Source organism: Leucopleurus acutus (assembly GCF_964270905.1).
Source record: "Leucopleurus acutus genome assembly, chromosome: 15".
Lineage (NCBI taxonomy): Eukaryota > Metazoa > Chordata > Mammalia > Artiodactyla > Delphinidae > Leucopleurus > Leucopleurus acutus.
Genome location: NC_139157.1, coordinates 37,856,289 through 37,880,756, shown reverse-complemented (window position 1 = coordinate 37,880,756; position 24,468 = coordinate 37,856,289). Strand labels below are relative to the sequence as shown.

At 38.2% G+C, this 24,468-nt stretch overlaps 1 protein-coding gene across 2 annotated transcripts in view; it reads left to right on the top strand.

The window, feature by feature from the left end:
* NKAIN2 (sodium/potassium transporting ATPase interacting 2) overlaps window positions 1-24,468 on the top strand; it is a gene marked incomplete at both ends in the record, with an annotated part of 967,614 nt that overhangs the window by 17,333 nt on the left and 925,813 nt on the right. The gene's annotated exons all lie outside the window — the stretch shown is intronic.

Sequence of the window (24,468 nt, the reverse complement as noted above, 5' to 3'; positions counted from 1 at the left end):
GATGCCCAAGACCAGCAGGGTAATTATTTAGGATGCATTTCCAGTAGAGACATTAAAGGGACACCAGTGAGCTAGCTTTTAAATGTAGAAATCTGTGCCAGCCCCCAAATTAACTCTTGGACTAGAATATGAGTGCACCATAGAAAGCTGGGAGGCATGACCAACACGACTGATTGAAACTAAGCAATTTGCTCTTTGATGTTATACTTTATTCTTTTCAGCTTGAATAATACTTTGTCAAAATAGCAGAAACAGAAGTAACAGTCTTAAGACTCTAGATGATTACCTGACACTTAAAAACATCTTCTCTCAGGAAAAAAAAAAAAAAAAAAAGTAGATTGTGTGTTTTCTAAAGGTAAGGTCCTATAACTGAGATGTCACATGTAAGTCCTTAAAAGCCTAGAGTTTAGTTGTCATCAGTGTCTTTATATTCATACCATGCTGAGAACAGTGCTGTATCTAAAACAATAAAATACTTTCAAAACATTTATTAAACATCTGTTATGTGCCACGTACTGGACTAAGCAGAAGGCATTAAAAGAAGGACGAAAAGGATGTGGCCAATGCAAAGACACATGGGTCAGTGGCTGTCTGGCAATTGAGTAATTAATCATAGTTTCTCATTCTCCTGCTTAAGCAGCCAAAATCGACTCAGCATTTGTCTGCAGGCTCTAGAAAATGAAGTCCTGGTACAGTACTTCAGTATTACAATAAGTACTGGTAGTTATCTCTTCACAATAGAACAAAAAAGATAGAAGGGAACTTTTAAGTTTTGTTGGGAATTTATTTTTTTTAATTTTTATTGGAGTATAGTTGCTTTACAATGTTATGTTAGTTCCTACTGTACAGCAAAGTGAATCAGCTATACATATAGCCCCTCTTTTTTGGATTTGCTTCCCATTTAGGTCACCACAGAGCATTGAGTAGAGTTCCCTGTGCTATACAGTAGGTTCTCATTAGTTATCTATTTTATACATAGTATCAATAGTTTATATATGTCAATCCCAATCTCCCAATTCATCCCACTCCCCCTTTCCCCCTTGGTATCCATACGTTTGTTGCCTAGTTTAAAAGGAAGCTGCCTGTATTCTAGTTGTCTTGATCAATTCTCTAGACGCATGTCTGTAGGTGCATTTCCCATTTATATGGCAGGGGCAGTGCACAGCATTATGGGACACAAATGCTCCCTCAGCCTTGCCATGCCGACAGTCCAGATGCTTCACAGCTGAATAAGTCATGCCAGCATCCAGGGGGCTCTGCCCAGCCAGCACCCCTCCGTGACAGCCATCTCGTACATCATGAGTGTGGGTCACAGGGAAACGGAAGTGTATTTATTTATGCCTCTTGTAGCCAAATGAACTTTAAAAAATTTGATACTTGCTTTGACATTAATTGGGATATTGTCGCCAATCATTTTCTATTTAGCAATACCCCCTCAGCAATTTTTATTTTGTTTAAATCCTATAAGAAGATGCGATCTACCTTAATATTTAAAAGTTAAATATTATATCTGTTCTTCTATAAGAGACTTTTAAATAATAAGTGTCAAATTAAAATTGCAGCTTTAGGTCTCACCCAAGAAGCAATTAGAATGAATATATTGTAAACATAGAGGAAAAGAACTCTAGCCATTTCAGAACGATTTGGCCTCAAAAACAACGCAGCTGATGGTTTATATCAACAACGTTGCTCAGGATTCATTTTGGCCATTGCTACTGTGTTTTTAATGAGTAATATTTCATGCCAGCCAATCACATTTCACTAGATCATTATATAAGTTGGCACTTTACAAGAAAATAAAGAACACTGACCTGAAAGGGTAGAAGTGAGACATTAATGGATCCAATGGAGATATATATATATATATACACACACATATATATAATTATATACATATATATCTCATCAGTTTTTTTTTCATTGAGAAATTGAAAAAACCCTTTAATGAAACCTGACTTCTTCATATTGTCCCTCACTGTTTTAGATCAGGCATCTTATTTTTAGTTTGGAAGATGAAGCAGCTGGTTCAGGCCAGGTGCTATGGTACTAATATTGATGTAGATCTTGCTCAGATGGGTAGTGCAAAGGGAATCATTGTCCCTTGATTTCATCATGCTGTCTCTCAAATTTATTTTTTGATCTGGCATTTGACTTTGCATTATACCCAGAGAGTTGGAAATCACTAAGTCCTGCAGCTGCAGAGTATATATAGATACAGACCCTGTAATGTTACCTCACGCACCCAGCACTCACTATTAGCTGTCTCTGTAAATGGAAGATTCTGTTGTGTAACAAAAGCTGTTTATTTTTCAACGTATGGTAAGAGAGGCCTAGAGTTTGAACCCACTGTGGGTGTGTGAAAGGGGATGGGGTAGAGGGCTAGGCCAAGGGGCAGGGCTATGGGAGGATTAGGGAGCCATTAAGTTAAAAAATACTGTTTTCTTATAAAGTCTCCTCGACCCTTCGGTGTATGGATAAGGCGACTTTAGAATCTGATTATGATTTTTAATATTGTTCTTAAAGCTGGTAGGAGTAAAGCTATCTGAAAACCAGGGAAAAGTTAGGCATAGAATTAATTAAATTTGAATATTTTTTCTGCCATCCTTTTTTTTATTGATGATTTTTTTATAGTGAGAATATACATAATTGCAATAAAATAATCCCTTAAAATAAATAGCTTTTTTTTAAATTTTATTTTATTTATTTTATAAATTAACTCTTTTAAAGCCTTATATGGAATTAAAAAGTACTCCTTGGAAAGTATTAATTTGCCCTGTTACTACATTTAATGAGATAATTTACCACTTCCAAGTAAGTGATTTACACAACGTCATAGTTCTTTGCAGTGGGATAGCTGTGATAAAAATTACTCCCAGGCTTCTGACCACTCATTTTTCTGCCTCGGTTGTCTCTTGATCTCTTCTTTCTTCCTAAATTTGGGCATTTCTGAAGGCCTAGCTCTAGTTTTGCCTTTAGAATGATACATTTTGTAGTGGATAAATCAGTTGGTCAATAAATATTGATTGAATACATGCAATGGGATTTGTACAGAGTTTGGTGTTATGGACTATGTAGGGAGAAAAAACTTTCCTCCACCCTCAAAGGTCCATGGCTGGGTCCGGAAATTAAACTAACAAAGACAGATGAACAGGAGAAAAAACATCCAGATTTATTTCATGTAATTGTATGTGACACAAGAGCCTTCATAAGGAAAAGAAACCCAGAAGAAACAGTTCAGCCTGAGTGTATGTATGCTAGGTTTGAAAAATGGGCAGTTGTGTAGAAATACGACAGGTTAAGGAGTGTGAGATAAGTGTAGTAAAATGGGGGAAGCGTGGTAAGGCCAGTTTGTTGGGATTCTTCTTGGCGTCTCTTTGTCTTCATAGATAAGGATGCTCTTTTCCTCTGGGTATAGGGAGGGCACCTTCTACATGAGGGTTTTATGACCTGTTTCAAGGGAGAAGCCTGAGGCGAAAGTCAGAATGACTTTGCTTCTGCTGTATTCTCACACTCCTTCAGCTTAAAATATTCAGTAATGCCAAGGTGCCCTATTTGGGGGTGGCATGTCCTGAACCCCATCAAATTCAAAAAGGAATATAACGACATGGAGCTTCCCTTCCATCTGGTCAGCAGTACTAAAATGATTAGACTATCTCAGGGAGGGTTCACTGATGTGGTAAGTCTAGTCGAGTGTTGAAACATGGAGAAAACTTAGATGATTTAACATCAGAGGTAGTTAAGATGATGGATTTTGAAGTTTAATGTAGTTTTTAAGAGTTTAGCTGCTGGAATCAGATTCTCAAATGCTGCCTCTACACTTTGTGTCACCTTGCACAAATTGCTTCACCTCGCTCTGTACCGCACTTTCTTAATCTGTACAAGGAGGTTGATAATAGTATTTACCTCACTGAGCTGTTGGAAGAATTAAAATAATTAATACATGTAAAATGGTTGTAATGGTAACTGGCACCTGTTAAACACTCAATAAATGTTGCTTTTGTCATTATGAAGAGCTTTGAAACCTGACAGGAGTTTACATTTTATGAGATAAGTGACAGCCAACATAGTTTCTTTATGTGACATGTTCAAAGCAACATTTAAGGAAAAATAGGTAGAAAATGTAGGACCAATTCACATGGAGGAAAGCTCTAGTCAGGGAGACCACTATTAAGCTGTAGAAGGACATTCAGGTTTTAAGATAATGAGAGCCTAGGATAGTAGCTACGATAGAAATGATGGTAACAAAAACCAAGACCCGTATTTTCTTTGCAAAACATGTTTGGCATAACTGTCAGTACCTCTGTAATTAAAACAATATCTCCAGGTCATTATGAAGAAATAGAAACTTGGTGCTGGCTCCCATCATGTGGTAAAGAGTGACAAGAGAGGGTGCACAGCTGATAATGGAGGAACTTAGGAGAAGTAATTGTTGAGATGGAATGACAGAGTAGTTGGGTAGAGTAGTGGAGAGGGTGCTGGGTCAAAGTTCTCAGGGAGGAAGGGGAAGGAGTGACTCTGTTGGGGGGCCTTCAGTTTGGGAGTGGAAACCAGTTCAGTGAGAATGAATAAGTAAGAACTTGTTTCAGATTCTTTGGCACTTGAAGTGACAGTAGTAAAGCGATAGAAATGTCCCCCAGGCAATTGCAGAATTTATTTAGAGGTCAAGCATAGTCATTCAGATTGGGTGTTTTCTGGCTAGTGGGAAGCAAGAAGTGGGCTGGCCACTGTGCTGTCAGAAATGCCACACATGTGGTTTGGAGAGGAAAAGGAATTATTGGAGAAAAAAGAAAAGAAGTACTTGGAGTAGTTGGAGAAGGACCAGTTAGTGTATCCTCAAGGAATGACATAAGAGTGGGGTGAAGGAGCACCCAGAAGGGTAACACCCTGAAGAGAAAGTTGAACAGAAACAGGGCTGGGTCAGCATTCGGATTTGAAACTCGGGGAATTTTTGATAAAGCCGTTTTATTAGAATGGGGAAAATCAGAGTGAGGGACTCAGGAGGAAATAAATAGTTAGGAAAAGAAGGCAATATATATAGACCATTTCTTTTAGAAGTTAAATACTGAACTGGGAAGTAGAATCCTTGGGGTTTAGTTCTGGATTCGCCGTTAACTGCGTGACTTTTGACAGTTTATCTGTTACTGATAGAATTTATCTGCACATAACTGAAAGTACTTATTTTTATATTTAGGAAGCACTTTTGACTTTTTGAATAATCATAATGTGTATAGTAATACAGCACATAATCAGGATCCTAAAACAAAGTGAAAGAGACCCCTGAGCATCCAGGCAGACCCATCTCACAGAATCCATGCATGAAAGCCTATGCACTGTACAAATAAGTGATGGAAACCGTTATACATGACATGATTATAATCTGGTATTATAAACCACAGCAGACCATTTGGAGGGGCAAGGCGAAGAAAAGAAAGAGCTTTATGGTAGGCACACTGATGGCAACGAAAACTATATTACCTAGTAAAAACCTAAAGGGGCACAATATAAGTCTAGCAAATATAAGAATTAAAATGTAGCAGTTTGGGGACATTTTGAGGGGAGGGTACCATCAACCCTGATTCACCTTGCTTTATCTTTGAGGACCTTATTATTAGGAGCTTAAAGTAGTTTACAGTTTAAAAGTCACTGTCCCAGAACCCAGTTAGCAAGTGAAGGGTTTGAGTTTCAGGGCTAGATCTCCTGCTTTAGAGACAGGATAGCGGGCTGGCTGCCTTTCTGCTTCTCTGCCTGAATGAAAAGTTGAGTTCAATGTGCTATGTTTCAGAAAGCAAGGAAGTACATGATATGCTTTTTGAAAGATATCCAGTCATTAAGACTAAACAAAAAGGATTTTTAAAGAGATTATCATTTGGGAAATAGCAATTGAATTCAAAAGATATTCTAGTTTAGAATAGATTATTGACACTAATTAATTGACAAGCTTTATCTAAACTTCTGTTTTCAAAGTATGCTAATATATTGGCGCTGATTTTGAACACAGAATTAGGTACCAGTGTCATGTCCTAATCCTGAGAGAATGCTGTGGCTCCTAGCCCCAAATTTGCCGTGTATTGCATATCAGTCTCTTATTGTTGACAACGGATCATTTTTTTCTCAGATACTATTAAAGTGATCATTAACAATATTCAGGATGGGTTAAAATGGGCATATTCAACTGCGCTAAAGCAAAATTCAAGTTGAAATTTGCTTTGAAAAGCACTTAAACTGACTCTGTTGTATATTTCAGTAACTTTGGTTGTACCAAAGCACCTTATTTTGCGATCTATTAAAATCTCCCACTGTGTGTGTTTAAAGATTTCCTTTGCTTTAAAAACAATGATAAAAACCCTTATGCAGTATTCAGAGTGATATGTGTTTTCAAACAGCAGCCCATCTTATTTCAAGAGATGGAATAAGTATCATTAAAATGGTAACTCAAATCAGTTAAAGCACTTTTGTGGAAGATTTAGATTAAAAGTGATTAAGAACCGCTGTGGTTCGCTGATAGATGCTATTTTGTATTATATTAATTTCCCCATTTAAAAATAGATGACTGCTTTTAGTGCCTTAGGAGAACATTCAGTGTCCCCTGAAATGCATGGATTTAGTGGGGTGATCCCATTATATGGTGTCACTGGCCTGAAAAGAAGAACACTGCTGATCGAAGACATCTCAGCAAGGCTACTCTCTCAGCATCAACAGACCCATGACAAAGACTGCAGGAAAAAGAAAGATTTATCAGCTTTTGCCTCCAAAATGGCCAAGAGAAATTTGAAGAATAAAAATGTAACTAGTTGAAAATCCTCACAATGTTGTTTTGAACAGAGCTGGTTGAATGTTTGGTGTGGAAAGTGTTAAAAATCTTGGCAAGAGATCAGGCAAATTGAACAAGTGGATTTCCTGTCCCAGATGTCTACTGTGCCCCAGAACAACTTTGGAATAGCTTTGCAGCTTTTATTCATTTGCTTAATTTAGGCTTCTTCTGGGACATTTCTTGCCTATGTATGTAAAAACCCGATACAATTCAACTACTTGATAGATTTTGTTTTTAGTGAAGTTAATGTCAACCATTTAGCAAAGGTATCACTTGCATTTGAGCATTTTTTTAATGAGGTGGTGTTATGATTAGCATAGTAAAAACCAGAAATATTTTTAAAATGTTTTTCCAAGATCTTTCATATTTTGGAAGAGTGAAGGTTAAATCTAAAGTGAGGAGATGAGGATAAAGGAAGAAAAGAGAAATTTAAAAACAAACGCAGCATTGCTGTCTATTAAACATTTTTGGTCTGTAGAATTAGGCCTTCAGAACATCACAGGATGGCAGCCTCATACATTATAAATTGCAAAGACATATTACAATTGTTACTAGAAATGAAGTTTAAGTAAAAAAAAAAAAAGGATGAATTGCTAACCATTTAAAAGATTTTCTCATATTTTAAAACATTGATGGGTAACACACAGGTACCTAATTAATTCTGTATGTATTCTTTTTAAACTTTGGTGGACATTTCTGATAATAAACCACGGAAGCAGAAGGCTGGAGCACCGGGACTCACCCTCCCAGGCTGCTGGTGTATACCTGAAGGCTCCTATTCCTTGTTATTGCTGAAGAAGCAGCAAGTGTTTGTTCTGCTGTTGTAAGTCCAGTGGTATTTTTTGCAGGACAGGGGAAGTCTGCTCCCTGAGGGAAAAGTAGACTGGAAGAGGGATGTTTCCTCTTCAACTTGATGCTTGATGGCCAGCTCTCACCCTAGGTTAGAGGTTTGAATTTGGAAGCAATTAAAAAGTAATCTCGGGCTTCCCTGGTGGCGCAGCAGTTAAGAATCCGCCTGCCAATGCAGGGGACATGGGTTCGAGCCCCAGTCTGGGAAGATCCCACGTGCCATGGAGCAACTAAGCCCATGCACCACAACTACTGAGCCTGCGCTCTAGAGCCCATGAGCCACAACTACTGAGCCCGCGTGCTGCAACTACTGAAGCCCACGTGCCTAATGTCTGTGCTCTGCAACAAGAGAAGCCACCACAATAGAAGCCCGTGCACTGCAATGAAGAGTAGTCCCCCGCTCGCCGCAACTAGAGAAAGCCTGCGTGCAGCAACAAAGACTCAATGCAGCAAAAAAAAAAAGTAATCTCCATTTTCAAGATGCAAATACTATCGAATTATAACTTGTGGGTCTTTTTCTTTTCTTCTGAACATTTTGTGGAACCTCTTCAAAGTATAATTTTACTAATGGCTCTTTGCATCAAGAAGCTACAATTATAAGAAAAAGTAAAGTTCTAAGTACTTCATTAGAATTTATTTCCCCTCTATTTTAAAATTAAGTGCATTCAAATCTATTAAGTAACTGTCACAGTTGAAAATAATCTTGCCAACATGTAGTGTATGTGTATTCTGTTTTGTGATGGCAATATCATTAGGGGTATTTCTGAGAAATGTCCAAAAAAAACGTGTGTGAGCATGACTGTTCAAACTATTAAATTAAAATGCTATTTTAATGGAAAAAAGGCTAAATGATTGCACCAAGGTTCTCACTTTTACTTCAGCTAATTTTTAAATTACCAGTAGAAGAAGTGCATTTTGTGAAATGAAATCTGCTATACCTCTTCTTTTGTTGCCTAAAAGGAAAGACTGTATTTAATTTTCTGCAAAGTTTAACACTGAACTAAAAATGTGATAGGCCAGTTGCGACACTAGGGTAAGGATGAGAAGATAATTGTGATAGGCTGTTATGATTTATAATGGCATAAACTGAAAAAAATTTTTCAATCCCTCTTTTCTTTATTTTAGATTATTTAGGACAGCCTACTTCCTTTTGTAAGAAATTCTGCTCAGGACCAATCAGCTAACCTCCTATCCTAAGTAACTATTGGAAGCTTTCTCTTGTACCTGTAAACCGGAAAGGAATCTGAAAAGCAAATGTAACTAATGGTCCATAAATATGAATTTTAAAGAAATATGGTAAAATCTTTAAGCTTTAAAAATAATTTAAAATCAAATCAAGAGATTTGAATAGGGGAACAAAGTGTTCTTTGTTTAAATCTCCTACCTTCTAAACTTTGCCATGGAACTCTAAGCCAGGGATTTGTAGAAATTTTTTGACCCCTGCAGTAGTCTTTACTATTAAAATAAAATGCAGCTTGCTTTGCCGGCCATCCCTCAGTCCACTTTAATTGTTTACGTTATCACTTGCATAAATATACTTGAATTACTTCAGTAAGTCCTTCAAACGATTTTCTATTCTTTGAAGTAACTTGTGGTTTTTATATCCTATTTCTTCTACATTCCTCATCTCTCACTCTTACTCTCCCATTAAACTTCCAGGAGAAGTAGTGGATCATTATTTCTCTCTCTTCATTGTTCCTGAGCATTTCTCCTTTCACTGGGAAACACCGCTCTTCTCCTGAGTAATACAATGAACAATTTAAATGTAAACCTTTATGTAATAGAGTTGCTTACTGTTATTTTAATTCAGTTACAGAAGAACTTCAAAAATGTGTTCATCCTCAGACACTTGTAGAATTAGGAAATCAAGAGGAAAGAGCGGACATTATGGAGCTATTTCCCTATCACTTTCAAAAGAAGCAGGATGATGTCAATATCCTGTAAGGTCTGGGATTTGATCTTACTTACCCTCTTGACAGGCTAATGACTTACTCTCTTATTGTTTTATGGATGTTATTGGAAGACATGAGACTTCTGAGTCAGAGACAGAAATTCATTATGCATAACACCACAAGCAGCATGAGCTTCATTATGTGAATTAGAGCCCCTTGTGTCCAAGTCCCAAAGAGGGGACAGAAGGAGAGAGGACTCCATGGGCCTAACTGGATGCTACACGCGCAGTAGGTTTGCATCACAACTGAGTAGCACGGAACTCCCTTTACCAGGGCCCCTTTCAGATAGGGGAGGCCATGTGACTGGGTCTGACCATTGGGCTATATGGAGAAGTAATGTGATTTCTTACCAAGGCAGGGGATGCAATTAAAGAAACAGCATGTTTTGCGACACAGATGACACAATGGAGAGAGGCCAGGGGACGAAATTGTTAGAACTTCAATTTCTAATTATTTTAATTTCTTTTTAAAGGAAATGTTTTGTATGACTTTTATTATGTATACATTGTTATTAGTGTGGTGAATATAGATATAAATAAATCCATTTATATATATACATATATGTGAGATATGAACTCAAGTAGTTTTAGCTGATAGGTATGTGTGATAAAAAACATTTTGAAGATAGCTGACTCAAAAGATGATTTTTTTTTAATTAAACATATTTATTGAGTGTCTACTATGTGCTTGGTACTGACCTAGGTGTTATAGTTACTTCAATGAACAGAACAAAGCTTACTGACTCTCCTGGTGTTGGACCTTACATTCTAATGTAAGTTAGGGAATAAGCAATGTACGGAAGATAGGAAATAAACATGATAAATACATAAAGTATGTATTATTTTAGAAGCTAAGTGATATGTTAGAAAGAAAAAGGAAAGCAAGGTAAGGGAGCTAAAATTTGCTATGTGAGCCATATTATGAAGGGTTATCAGTATGCAAAATTCTTTACCTGGCCTAAAAGACCATTCTTACCAATTCAATGTTTAATTCTTTATGTTTGCCATGAAATTTCATTTTTCGTTTGATTTTGCTTTGTTCTTTCTTTGGAATGCCACTCTCTCATGCATGATCTACTTAACTTTTGTTTAACCTTCTGTGGTCCTGCTTAAATATCATCTCCTCTCTGAAGCCTTCCCCAATGCTTCCACACTTCCTCTGCACTTATGGAGTTCTTAAAACTTGTACTTAATGAGTACTTAAAAATGATACTGGCCTATCATTATTTTTCTCCCTCTACCTCGAAACAGTAAGCTTCTTGAGGGCAACACCAGGTCTTATTTGGTTCTGTTTACTTGGTCCAGTCAGTGTTTGTTGAATAAATGCACACATTTTAAATCATTGGTTAAACTTAATCGAGGTGCATAAAGAAGGGTCCTAAATTGTGTTGGTGAAGTTCTGAAGAAGCTACGGTGACACTGTGTTGCTGACTAAAGAGCATTTGTATGGATAATTTATACAGGAGAGTATAAATTTGAGTATTACTCAAATAACAAAGGATTCAAGTTAACAATAGCTTGTAGGAAAGAGTTTAGGATTCCGGAAGTTTTCCAGTGGAATAAAATATGGTGGTGTTGGTTTGCAACCTTGGGAGTTTCCCGGGTGAAGTCTGAATCTGCCCCTGTACGTGGAGGGCAAGGAGAAACCAGAGAAAGAGACAGACCATTCTAGATTGGTAGGTGGCACGTTTAATGAGCAAGGGGACTTACACAGTAGGCTTGTCTTGGGCAACCACAAGATGAATAGATCTCTGTACCCGCTCACCAGAATCGTAAGAGTTTATGTAGGGGCCATATGGAGTTCAGTCACATGTACCATTTAGACGATCTCAATAGCACATTACTTTCTCAAGGCTGTACCCTTGAAGTAGCTCCTAGTGCAGGAATGGTGGGCAGAGCATACATTCCAAGCATAGGGGAGGAGGCAAAGAGCCTCTGATTGCCCAGGTCCAGCTTGTAGGTTAACCAGCAGTCATGTCCCCTCGATAACCTCCAATAGGTGGTTATAGTGTTAAACAGCTCATAAAAGCCTACTTCAATCACAAATGTGAAACAAAGTTCTGACATCATTATTCTATGCCCTTCCTGCTTAAAACCATTAAATTGTGTCTCATCACTTCTGATAAAGTCCAAAATCCTTAGTGTAGAGCCTAAGGGGTTCCTGAATGACCTCATCCCTACTTAGCTTTTGGTCTTCTTCACCCACCCTCCCTCCCCTTACCATATTGTCACTGTTTCACTTCCTCAAATGTCTCAGCATCTTGCTATCAGGAGCTTCATGCTGTACCAGGCCAGGAATAGCCTGCCCTCCCACCCTCACCGTAACCAGCCTAACTCCTACTAAGCCTTTGAATCTCTGCTTAAAAGATCCTCTGTGAAACTCCCGCTGACTTTCTGGCCAGGTCGAGTTATATGCTACCATAGTGATCTTTCTGAGGACTTGATAAACATTGCATCTGTATGCCCCACACTGTGTCTGGGATATAATAGATGATCAATAAATATTCGTAAAGTAAATACAGGTGACTTAACTGTCACTGAATAGATACTTCTGGATACCAGTAACCATTTAACTATACCAATACATGTATAAGAAGAAAATGACTTTATACTTCTGTCCCGAAGTCTTCTCTACTGTTGAACGATCTAAGGGTCTCTCCCCTTCTAAACTGTATTTTCTCCTTAAGCAATCTCATCTGTGCCTACAGCTTTAATTATCACCATTACCCAGATGACTCTCAAATTAAAATCTTCAGTTCAGAATTCTCCCTTGAACTCTAGATCTGTGTATCTAATTGTCTATCTGACAGCTTCCCATGAAAGTATCAAACATATATCAAGTTCCATGTTTTAGTTAAGATATCGCTAGCTGTTGTAGCAAATGTAGTCCAAAATTCCAATGGTGTAGCACAATAAAACTTGATTTCTTAGCCCAATTCAGAGTTTCTGGTGGGCATGCAGCCTTCTACGTGGTAACTTTTAGGGAAACCTCCTCCCTTTTACTTGGAGTTTTACTCTCTTTTAGGGCTTGTAGACTTTTGCATGAGGTCAGTGGTTGGGGAACCAAGAGGCGGTAAAAATCACACCTGCTTCTTAAACTTTGTGGCCCAGTACTATTGTCCGTACTCCCCTAGTGAGAACTAAGCACTGGCCCTAGCCAAATGCAAAGGATCAGGGAGGGCTGGGAGATATAGTCTTTGAGCACCTAATTCCCACAATAATTCTCCACTATGAAATAAGCATCAATTTTTGGCTGACAGCTAGTCACCTCTGACACATTCAACATGACCAAAATTCAGCTAATTTCCCAAAGTAACTGAACAATCAAGCCAACAGACAGATAAACCCTGGCTCTCCTCCAGTGTTCCTTATTTCCAATAATGCCACCTGCATAAGCGGGAGATACAGGTGTTGTTCTCAACATCCTCTTTTTTTAGGTTTTTCATCAAAGGGGACTATAATTTGCTGCTTTAATTAATCACCCCAAATCTGGGATTAAAAGAACTTTGAAGGTTAGGTAAGTAGGAGTCAGAAGCCCCAGAATCATCCCTGGCTCTTCCCTCATCCCATGTGCAGTCATTCCCTGGTCCTGTTGATTTTGTCTCCTAAATATGTATTGACTGGGTTCGTGTCTCTCTTGTAGCCAGCCTCCTCCCCTGAACTGATCTTCCCCACTTGTCCTCTGGCTCCGCTTTGTCTTCTTTACACAGTGGCCAAAGTGAACATTTAAAATGCATATCTAATTGCATTATCTCCCTTGCTGTTAGCACTTCAAAGCTGGCCTACTGCTCTTAGCAGAAAGACAAAAACTCTTAACATAATTTACAAGGACACCGTTATCCTGGTTTCTACCTCGGCTTACCTCTGTTAGGATTTTCTATCTTTTCTAGCCACACTGTCTTCTGGTGTTATCCATGCTCTAAGACCTTATTTTCAAAACTGTTTCCTCTTTTTCTAACCTAGTTAACACTTACATATCCTTGATAACATTGTAAAGTATCATATTCTCAGGAAAGCTTTTCCTTCTCTCTCTAATCAGGTCAACTTCATCCACTGAACAATTTTAAAGCAACTTGTATTTCTGTTTTGTAGCCCTTGTGACAATAAGTTTTCACATTTCCTTATGTGATTATTGGATTAATATTTGTGTTTGACACTAGATTTTATTTTCTCAGTGGGCAGGGTTTGTGTTTTGCTCGATTTTTTTCTCTCCAGCATTTATATCACTGCCTGACAAGTGATCAGTGTTTAATAAATTTTTTTGAAAGAATGAGTGATTTTGTATACCAGGTGGTGTTATCAACTGAGGGATGAATGGCCATTATCTTTGCAGGTGTATGGAGATATTGATTTAAGAATTTAGAGCATCCCTGATATTTTGAAAGCTACAGGATTTTCTACGTTGCATATTTAAGATTTCTTTATGGAACAATGCAAATCTCGCAAAGGTTAGAGCATAAAGACCAGAAATGAATTTGTTTTGCTTAGCGATTTACATCAGATCTTTACATGGTTGAAACTTTCTTTTGTTATTCATCTCACTGGGTTTCCTAGCAACCTATGTTGCCATTGTGGTGGGACATTCTACAGATAATGACATCTTTAGTGTCTTTCTGAAGTTTATCTGTCCTGAAATAATATACTTGCAATTGCATTTCCTAAATATGTATATCTATCTATATGTATATGTGCATATTTATTATACTTGCTGAAAATAGTATAATATAAGCTTATTAAATAATATTTAAATCTTTTGAATCTATGATTCTCAAAAGTCACCCTGGCAAAGATATTTATTTTTAATTTCTGGGAAAAATAATTCCAGTGTCTAAATACTTAGTTTTATCTCACCCTTCCTCCTCCTGCACCTCCTCCTCTTCTTCTTCTCTTTTTCTTTTCTTTCTTTCTTTTTGGTCTTTTTTTTTTTTTTAACATCTTTATTGCAGTATAATTGCTTTACAGTGTTGTGTTAGTTTCTGCTGTATAACAAAGTGAATCAGCTATATGTATACATATATCCCCATATCTCCTCCCTCTTATGTCTCCCTCCCACCCTCCCTATCCCACCCCTCTACGTGGTCACAAAGCACCAAGCTGATCTCCCTGTGCTATGCAGCGGCTTCCCACTAGCTATCTATTTTACATTTGGTAGTGTATATATGTCCATGCCACTCTCTCACTTCATCCCAGCTTACCCTTCCCCCTCCCCGTATCCTCAAGTCCATTCTCTACATCTGTGTCTTTATTCCTGTCCTGCCCTTAGGTTCATCAAAACCATTTTTGTTTGTTTTAGATTCCATATGTGTGTTAGAATATGGTATGTGTTTTTCTCTTTCTTACTTACTTTGTGACAGACTCTAGGTCCATCCACCTCACTACAAATAACTCAGTTTCGTTTCTTTTTATGGCTGAGTAATATTCCATTGTATATATGTGCCACATCTTCTTTATCCATTCATCTGTCGATGGACACTTAGTTTGCTTCCATGTCCTGGCTATTGTAAATAGAGCTGCAATGAACATTGTGGTACATGGCTCTTTTTGAATTATGGTTTTCTCAGGGTATATGCCCAGTAGTGGGATCCTGGGTCATATGGTAGTTCTATATTTATTTTTTTAAGGAACCTCCATACTGTTCTTCATAGTGGCTGTATGAATTTACATTCCCAACAACAGTGCAAGAGGGTTCCCTTTTCTCACACCCTCTCCAGCATTTCTTGTTTGTAGATTTTTGGATGATGGCCATTCTGACTGGTGTGAGGTGATACCTCATTGTGGTTTTGATTTGCATTTCTCTAATGATTAGTGATGTTGAGCATCCTTTCATGTGTCTGTTGTCAATCTGTATATCTTCTTTGGAGAAATGTCTATTTAGGTCTTCTACCCATTTTGGGATTGGGTTGTTTGTATTTTTTTGATACTGAGATGCATGAGCTGCTTGTATATTTCAGAGATTAATCCTTTCTCAGTTGCTTCATTTGTAAATATTTTCTCCCATTCTTAGGGTTGTCTTTTCGTCTTGTTTGTGGTGTATCACATTGATTGATTTGTGTATATTGAAGAATCCTTGCATTCTTGGGATAAAACCCACTTGATCATGGTGTATGATCCTTTTAATGGGCTGTTGGATTCTGTTTGCTAGTATTTTGTTGAGGATTTTTGCATCTATGTTCACCAGTGATATTGGCCTGTAGTTTTCCTTCTTTGTGACATCTTTGTCTGGTTTTGGTATCAAGGTGATGGTAGCCTCGCAGAATGAGTTTGGGAGTGTTCCTCCCTCTGCTATATTTTGGAAGAGTTTGAGCAGGATAGGTGTTAGCTCTTCTCTAAATGTTTGATAGAATTCACCTGTGAAGCCGTCTGGTCCTGGGCTTTTGTTTGTTCGAAGATTTTTAATCACAGTCTCAAGTTCAGTGCTTGTGATTGGTCTGTTTATATTTTCTACTTCTTCCTGGTTCAGTCTCGGAAGGTTGTGCTTTTCTAAGAATTTGTTCATTTCTTGCGGGTTGTCCGTTTTATTGGCATATAATTGCTTGTAGTAATCTCTCATGATCCTTTTTGGATCAGGATCTCATGATCCTGACACCGTATTTCTGCAGTGTCAGTTGTTACTTCTCCTTTTTCATTTCTAATTCTGTTGATTTGAATCTTCTCTCTTTTTTTCTTGATGAGTCTGGCTGGTGGTTTATCAATTTTGTTTATCCTTTCAAAGAACCAGCTTTTAGTTTTATTGATCTTTGCTATTGTTTCCTTCATTTCTTTTTCATTTATTTCTGATCTGATTTTTATGATTTCTTTCCTTCTGCTAACTTTGGGGTTTTTTTGTTCTTCTTTCTCTAATTGCTTTAGTTGTAAAGTTAGGTTGTTTATTTGAGATATTTCATGTTTCTTGAGGTAGGATTGTATTACTATAAACTTCCCTCTTAGAACTGCTTTTGCTGTATCCCACAGGTTTTGGGTCATCATGTTTTCATTGTCATTTGTTTCTAGGTATTTTTTGATTTCCTCTTTAATTTCTTCAATGATCTGTTACTTATTTAGTAGCATATTGTTTAACCTCCATGTGTTTGTATTTTTTACAGTTTGTTTTCCTGTAATTGATATCTAGTCTCATAGCATTGTGGCCGGAAAAGATACCTGATATAATTTCAATTTTCTTAAATTTACCAAGGCTTGACTTGTGACTTAAGATACGGTCTATCCTGGAGAATGTTCCTTGAGCACTTGAGAAGAAAGTGTATTCTGTTGTTTTTGGATGGAATGTCCTATAAATATCAATTACGTCCATCTTGTTTAATGTGTCATTTAAAGCTTGTGTTTCCTTACTTATTTTCATTTTGGATGATCTGTCCGTTGGTGAAAGTGGGGTGTTAAAGTCACCTACTAGTATTGTGTTACTGTTGATTTCCCCTTTTATGGCTGTCAGCATTTGCCTTATGTATTGAGGTGTTCCTATATTTGGTGCTTAAATATTTACAATTGTTATATCTTCTTCTTGAATTAATCTCTTGAGCATTATGTAGTGTCCTTCTTTGTCTCTTGTAATAGTCTTTATTTTAAAGTCTATTTTGTTTTATATGAGGATTACTACTCCAGCTTTCTTTTGATTTCCGTTTGCATGTAGTATCTTTTTCCATCCCCTCACTTTCAGTCTGTATGTGTCCCTAGGTCTGAAGTGGGTCTCTTTTAGACAGCATATGTACAGGTCTTGTTTTTGTATCCATTCAGCCAGTCTATGTCTTTTGGTTGGAGCATTTAATCCATTTACATTTAAGGTAGTTATCGATATGTGTGTTCCTATTACATTTTCTTAATTGTTTTGGGTTTGTTATTGTAGGTCTTTTCCTTCTCTTGTTTCCTGCCTAGAGAAGTTCCTTTAGCATTTGTCATAAAGCTAGTTTTGTCTTGCTGAATTCTCTTAACTTTTGCTTATCTGTAAATGTTTTAATTTCTCCATCAAATCTGAATGAGATCCTTGCTGGGTAAAGTAATCTCGGTTGTAGGTTTTTCCCTTTCATCACTTTAAATATGTCCTGCCAGTCCCTTCTGGCTTGCAGAGTTTGGGCTGAAAGAACAGCTGTTAACCTTATGGGGATTCCCTTGTATGTTATTTGTTGTTTTTCCCTTGCTGCTTTTAATATTTTTTCTTTGTTTTTAATTTTGGGTAGTTTAATATTTGTCTCGGTGTGTTTCTCTTTGGGTTTATCCTGTATGGTACTGTTTGTGCTTCCTGGACTTGGTTGACTGTTTCCTTTCCCATGTTAGGGAAGTTTTCAACTATAACCTCTTCAAATTTCTTTTTCTATTCTTCTTCTGGGACCTCTATACTTCAAATATTGGTACGTTTAATGTTGTCCCAGAGGTCTCTGACACTGTCCTCAGTTCTTTTCATTCTTTTTTCCTTATTCTGCTGCCTGGCAGTTACTTCCACCATTTTATCTTCCAGCTCACTTATCCATTCTTCTGCCTCAGTTATTCTGTTATTGATTCCGTCTAGAGTATTTTTAATTTCAGTAATTGTTTTTTTCATCCTTGTTTGTTTTCTCTTTAGCTCTTCTGGATCCTTGTTAAATATTTCTTGTATTTTCTGCTTCTGTGTCTGAGATTTTGGATCATCTTTAACATCATTACTCTGAATTCTTTTTCAGGTAGGTTGCTTATTTCGTCTTCAGTTATTTGGTCTTGTAGGTTTTTACCTTGCTCCTTCGTCTGTAACATATTTTTTTGTCGTTTCTTTTTTTTTTTTTTTTTTTTTTGATGGTGGTACTGTATTCCTGTCTTACTGGTTGTTTGGCCTGAGATGTCCAGAACTGCAGTTTGCAGGCAGTTGGATAGAGCTGGGTCTTCGTGCTGAGATGACCTCTGGGAGGCCTCTCTCCGATTGATATTCCCTGTGGTCTGAGATTCTCTTAGTCCAGCGGTTTGGATTCGAGCTCCCACCGGAGGAGCTTGGGCCAGACCTGTGGTCTGGGAACCAAGGTCTGGCAAGCTTTGTGGTGTGATAAAAAAAAAAAAAAAAGAAAGAAAGAAAAGAAGAAAGGAGGAAAGAAAGAAAAATAAGGAGCAGTACAATATCAAAGAATAAAAAACAAAATAAAATTAGAACGATAAAAATTATACTAGGAAAAATAAAACTATAATTGAAACATCTTCAACAAGGTAAAAGAAAACCACAACAGAAAAAAGAAGAAAAAGAAAAGGGGGGGGGTGGGGAATAAGCGAAAAGGAGAGAACAATAGCAAACTATAAAGAATAAAATTAGAAAAATAAAATACTTATTAAGAAAAATAAAAATATAAAAGAATCAACAACAATGAATCAAGAAGGTAAAACAGAAGCCAATCTAAAAGAGGAAAAAAGAAAAACAAGAAAAAATGCCTCGGCTATGGGGGCAGAGTTTAGGCCGGGGGTGGAACTTAGGCTGGGGCAGGATTTAGGGTGGGGTGGGACCTAGGTGGGTCGGGGGGTGGTGGGGGTGGTGGTGTTTTGAGCCTGGGGTGGGGCATGGTGCAGGGCTGCCTGTTGCCTGCACAGAAGGGAAGAGGCAGCTCATGGAAGGGAGGGCCTCGGGAGTTTGGAGTTCCAGAGTTTGGAGGTAAGGCCCTGGGTGAGGGTGTGTAGGTGAGGTTTAGGCCCAGTGTGTTGGAGGGCATCTCCGAGTGTAGAGGTAGGGCCCTGGGTGGGGGTTTAGGGGCGGGGCTTGGGGTCTGCACGGCAGGAGGGAGGCTCTGAGGGCACAGGATTAGGCCCAGGAGCCCAACAGGCTCCCCGGTGCCTAAGTGGACAGGGAAAGCACTGGCCCTCTTCCCTTCTGTTCCCTCGTACCCCTCCCCCACCATCTCCCCCAGTGTCCTCCCTGTCCCCACTGGACCCCTAACCGTGGGTGGGTCCCGCTGGGTGTAGGAACTCCCCCCATCCCCCAGCCACCCCTCAGGGGTGCTGGTCCCGCAGGACCGGCCTTTACGTTTGCTCCCCCTCCCTCCCTCCCATTCCCTCAGGACCCATGGCTGGAGGGAGTCTAGGTGGTCAGAGGATCAGGCTTGGGATCTTAACAGTTTCCTGTGGGTCCAAGTGGGCAGGGGAGACCTGGCCATGCTCCCTTTTGATCCTCTGCCCTCCCAGTGGTTCCCCAATTTCCCCCTTCGAGCGTGGGACCCCCTTCCCCTCCCCCAGCCACCCCTCAGGGGCGTCAGTCCAGTCCTGCCTCCACTTCTCCTCCCCCTTCACTCCCCCAGCACCCCATGTCCTACCCGGTCACTGGGGGTTCCTCCCATCCCCTTAGGTGTCTGTGGTCCCCCACGGGTGCCTGGTAGGTGCCCTAGTTGTAAGGAAATGCGAATTCCATGTCCTCCTAGTATGCCATCTTGACTGTGCCTTCCTTCTTCTCTTTTTGAAAAAGTTTTTTTGGTCAGATACCACACAGTTTTAACTGTGGTAATAATAAGTGTTCAGTTTGCTTCTTAAGTCCTCTGATCAAATGTTTGGCTGTGAGGTCTTTATAGCACATATTTCTAGTACCTTGGCCTTTATACTACATTTCTATGGTGCCTCTTGGGCCCTATAATAAAATTAAAAAGTCCTTTTTTCAGTTTGTTTAATCAATTTGGGTTTCTTTATAAAGTACAAATTTTCTATAGCAATAAGGTGTTTGGCATCCATGTACTCCTGCATTGTCCATTCAGTTTTCCTTTGATACACAAAGTAAATAAGGCATGCGTGTGGAAGGTGACCACTTACCTTTTTCTGTCTCCAGAATGGACTCTATGCTTCCATGATTTGACTCTGAAAGAATCAGTATTGTACAAAAAAGCATGGGTAGCCTTTTTCATTAAAAAAGAAAATTTTTAACTTTTCAGCAGAGTTTAGGGATTCAGAATGAACTATAGCACTTGTAAACTGTTCTTTACTTTTAGAATGTAAAGGTCTTTCTTGAGAGAGAATGCTACACTATGTAGATATATAATCACAATAATCAGAATACTTACTCCCTTTGGCATCTGATTCCTTGTACTCTGAACTATTCTTCAGAATTCTGAATATTCTGAAGAATATTCTTCAGAATAGTTCATACATGGAATATTGGTGTTGCTTAAAGTTCTCTATGACCTGATATTATTCATTATTTCTGTGTTGGACAGAAATAAAAATGCACAACGTGGGAGCTGTGAGTTTCAGTTATATTTGGGGACTTACTGAGGACTGTAGCCTGGGAGACAGCCTATCAGATAGCTCTGAGGAACTGTTCCAAAGAGGTAAGAGGGGAGGTCAGCATATATGTGATTTTGGAGAAGGGGTCTGTGCAGTCAAGCACACATCTTGGTTGAAGGTTAGCTAGTCATAAGGAACAGATATCTTAGTTAATGATTTTAGTGCTTTTCTAAGTATGGGAAGATGCACGAAATTGAGTTCATAAAATTTTATCCTGAGACTATTTAGCTATCTGAATGCCTGTTCTGCCAGTTTTCCTAGAGCCTCATTCCTGATCTCTGTCCTGAATTCTTTTCCAGGTATGTTGAAGGTCAGTGACTACAGTGGCTAATGACTCAGTCCTTAAGGAAAAGGGTGGCAAGTGACATTCTTTAGTTGGCATCTGTAAAGTTAGGAAACCTCTTGTTCATGGTACTCATAGGGAACTGGGCCTGAACCTGTTTCTTTTACTTAAGACATTTTGTGGACTGTTATAAAATTCTTAGGCAACTGATAGTTTGTTTATATCAAGATAGTTTGTATAATAGTTTGGAAGGAATAAGGAAGAAATGAAATGTCAATATATGTTATATGTAGCTTCATTTGAACTGGAAAACTGAAATAATCATATTCCATTTAAAATTCATTAACTAATTGCATTGATTTCTCCCTGTGTTCAGTTTTATTCAATCAGTTGCTATTATTGTTGAATCCTAAAATAAAAATAGAGAGGCATTGGGGCTTCCCTGGTGGCGCAGTGGTTGAGAGTCCGCCTGCCGATGCAGGGGACACGGGCTCGTGCCCCGGTCTGGGAAGATCCCACATGCCGCGGAGCGGCTGGGCCTGTGAGCCATGGCCGCTGAGCCTGCGCGTCCAGAGCCTCTGCTCCGCGACGGGAGAGGCCACAACAGTGAGAGGCCCGCGTACCGCAAGAAAAAAAAAAGAGGCATTTAAATTTTCACCCTCCCATGTTTGTTAATCAAACTGACCAATTTATTCATGCTTAGGTTTTCTGCCTAAGTACTTACTTTTGGTACATAGTTCTTAAAAGCATCCTGTTCATAGTTGTTACTTTTTTAATAAATAGAAGATGAGATTAATTTATCTCCAGCCTACCTATCTGCCTCTCTATCCATCCCAAGAGAGGTTGACACTTATGTCCTTGGGTGTGCTTTCCACTCATGGCAAAAGTAACTTCTTTTTTATTCTTTTTCATAGGTATTTTCTCTAGTACATAAGGCGAAGTAAATGTGGTTTACTCTTCAATTTTGGAAGGGGCTCTTTATGCGTAAGCATAGACATCATATTGCATAAATGAGTGTATTCTTTATTTTGTGGTTATGACCTCATAGCCAACTTTAGGTTTGACTTAAATGGAAAGAATGTAGTCCCTATAAGACAACTGATTTGTCTCCTGCAACTATTGTCTAGAGTTCTGTGGAAATTCTATATCTCTTGAAGTGTTATTTTATTATAATTCATTTTTATGCCCAAGCTACCAAAGGTTCCCATATGGGGTTCCCTCTGAGGTGCATAATTACGAGTTTGGAGGAGGAAAAATAATTTTCCCTCTGCCCTTCTAGGTTCTTGGATAAGACATTCCCCTGTAATAAAAGACAGACTAACAGGAGAAAAACAAACAAAAGGTTAAGAACAAGTATGTGTTCTGTATTAATGGGAGATAGCCAGCAAAACTTCCCAAATGGTCCAAGCCACTATCTTAAATACCATCTCCAGCTAAAGACAAAAGAAAGATGTTGGGTGGAGGGAAACAGTTAGGGGAGTTTTTCAGGCAAAGCACAGTAAACAAGGGTATGGTTGTTATGCAGATTTAAGTCAATGCCTTCTCCATTAATAAGAGTTTCTAGAGATTTAGTCATCCTTTTCTTCCAGATACAGAGAAGGAGACACCCTTACAAATAGAGATTCCCTTTATAACTGCAAATGTCTCTTACAGAAGGTTAACTTCTACACAGTTTTCAGAGCTTCTCCTGTATCTGCTGCTTCTTAAAAATACCCAGCTCTCCAAAATTAAAGAGGCATATTTTGGGGTCGTATATTTTGCTCCCTTTCAGCAAACACTCTGTGGTTTTTCTTTACCCTGAATCTCTGTTGTGAATTGTATTTATACATATTGAACCATATACTCATCTGTAAAATATTGATAAAAATATGTGTCCTCCCTATTTCTACTATATTATTGGAAGAATCAAAATAAAATTATATATGATAACAAATAAAATAAATATCCATGAGTTCATATTAATAAATGGTTGAATAAAAAAATGAATGGGGAGAAGGTACAATTATTCTTACAGAAAAATGTCATATGAGATATATAGGTTCTCCCCATTCTGGAATGTGAAGCTTAATTCCCTCCCTGTGAGTGTAGGCTGGACACAGTGACTCATTTCTAAAAGAGAAAAGTATGGAAAGAGGAAAATAGTACATTTACAGTAGAGAAATTTCTATTGTAAATGTAGAGGTTCTAGGTATGTTAAGATCACGTGCCCCCGATATGATGTGATGGGAAAGACAATTCACCTCTCTGGTATTCTTCCCCTAAACCTGTAACTCCAGTCTAATCATGGGGAAAACATTAGGCAAATTCAAATTGAAGAACTTCAAAATACCTGACCAGCAGTCTTTGAAACTGCCAAGTTTACGAAAAACAAGGTAAGACAAGAAACTTACAGATTGAAATGAAGCTAAGAAGACACAGTGACTAAATGCGATGGGGTATTCTGACTTAAAACTTGGAACAGCATAAAGTACATTAGTGGAAAAACTGGTGAAATATGAATTAAGTCTTTAGTTAACAGCATTGTTCGCTTAGTTAATAGCATTATAGTAATGTTAGTTTCTTGGTTTTGACAACTGCACCATCATTACACAAGATATTAACATTAGGGGAAGCTTGGTGAAGGGTGTATAAGAACTTTAATATCTTTGTAACTTTTCTGTAAATTTAAACTTATCCTAAACTAAAAAGTTTGTTAAAAAAAAATGAGTGCCTTCAAAAACAGACATATGGATCAATGGAACAGAATAGAGAGCTCAGAAATGAACCCACATACCTTTGGACAGTTATCTTCAACAAAGGAGGCAAGAATATACAATGGGAAAAAAACAGTCTCTTCAGCAAGTGGTGCTGGGAAAGTTGGACAGTTGCATGCAAATCAGTGAAGCTAGAATATACCCTTACACCATACACAAAAATAAACTCAAAATGGCTTAAATATAAGACAAGACACCATAAAACTCCTGAAAGAGAAATAGGCAAAACATTCTCTGACAATCGTACCAATGTTTTCTTAGGTCAGTCTTCTAAGGCAATAGAAATAAAACCAAAAATAAACAAATGGGACCTAATCAAACTTATAAGCTTTTGCACAGCAAACGAAACCATAAACAAAATGAAAAGACATCCTACAGATGATGTGACCAACAAGTGCTTAATTTCCAAAATATACAAACAGCACCTACAATTCAACAACAACAAAACCAATCAGAAAATGGGCAGAAGACCTAAATAGACATTTCTTCAAAGAAAGACATACAGATGGCCAACAGACATATGAAAAGAAGCTCATCATTGCTAATTATTTGAGAAATGCCAATCAAAACTACAGAGAGGTACCATCTCATACCAGTCAGAATGGCCATTAAA